At 78.2% G+C, this 1,043-nt stretch overlaps 1 non-coding gene across 1 annotated transcript; it reads right to left on the bottom strand.

Annotated features, from left to right (window-relative positions):
• Positions 1-486: 486 nt before the first annotated feature.
• On the bottom strand, positions 487-558 carry TRNAT-CGU (transfer RNA threonine (anticodon CGU)). Its single transcript has one exon. It is a non-coding gene; the product is annotated as a tRNA-Thr (tRNA).
• Between the last annotated feature and the right edge of the window lie 485 nt (positions 559-1,043).

The following is a 1,043-nucleotide window of genomic DNA, read 5'->3' as shown; positions in this document are numbered from 1 at the left end:
GGTTTGGGGCCGCAGTGCCGGAACGAGCCTCCTGCTCCTGCTGCCGCCGCGCCTCGCCTGCCGCCCGGGGAGGGGCGCGTCGGCCGCAGGAGGCGGCTGGGCCCTCCGGGGCGCCTCGCAGGCCGCGGTTCCCTCTTTGCCCGGCTCTGGTGCTCCCAGGCGAGGCGGCCAATCGGCCCGCGCGCTGCCATCCAGCCCGAAGCGGTTCCCAGGCGGAGGCCGAGTCCTGCTCGCTTCGGCCTTCCTGGGCCCGCGGGCGGCTCTTCCCGGCGCGCAAGCTTCCCCGTTCCTGGGCTGGAGAGACGCGCCCGTCGCTGCGATGCCCGCGGGGCCGAGGGCGGCGGGAGGGAGCCGCCTCCTCCTCCGGTCTTCTCGGGAGGCTTCGGCGCGGGAAGCGGAGGCCGCAAAACCAAAAAGCGGCGGTCGGGCGGGCGGGATCCCCCTGCCGCCCCCGCCGGTCGGGCCGCGACGCCGCGGTCCAGTTCGAGGCACGGACGGGGTTCGAACCCGCGATCTTCGGTTTACGAGACCGACGCCTTACCACTTGGCCACCGCGCCCGACAGGCTAGCAGCTCCCGCAGCAGCCAGTGGAAGGCAGGCGCCCGGCCGCGGCTCTCCGCGCTCGCTCGGGCTCGGGCGGCGCCGCTTCCTCGGCAGGCGGAGCGCAAAGGCGCGGCGCTCTTCGCCCTCCACGCGCGCCCGGCCGGGAGTCCGGCTTGCCAAATGGGCGCCGCGGCGGCGCGCGGGCACGACTGGGGGCGCCTCTGCCGCGTGGAGCGTGGCCGGCCGCCCCTTCGGGGCCCGCCCGCCCGCCCGCTCGCCTGCCTGCCTGCCTGCCTGCCTCTCCGCGCGCGCGGGGCACTCGGAGGCGCGGCGAAGCGGGCAAGGCCGGGGCCGGGGCCGGCAAGAACGCCGCGGCCATTTTAGGAGGCCGGGCCCGGGGGGGGGGGGGCTCGGCCCGGCCCGGGGAGGCCCTGGGTGGACGCGGCCCTTCCCGGCTGCGCGCTTCAGTGGGCGCGGAGGCGCGCCGAGGCCGGACTTGC

This window comes from Eublepharis macularius, chromosome 19, assembly GCF_028583425.1.
Source record: "Eublepharis macularius isolate TG4126 chromosome 19, MPM_Emac_v1.0, whole genome shotgun sequence".
In the NCBI taxonomy this organism is placed as follows: Eukaryota; Metazoa; Chordata; class Lepidosauria; order Squamata; family Eublepharidae; genus Eublepharis; species Eublepharis macularius.
This window is presented reverse-complemented; position numbering and strand designations above follow the sequence as displayed.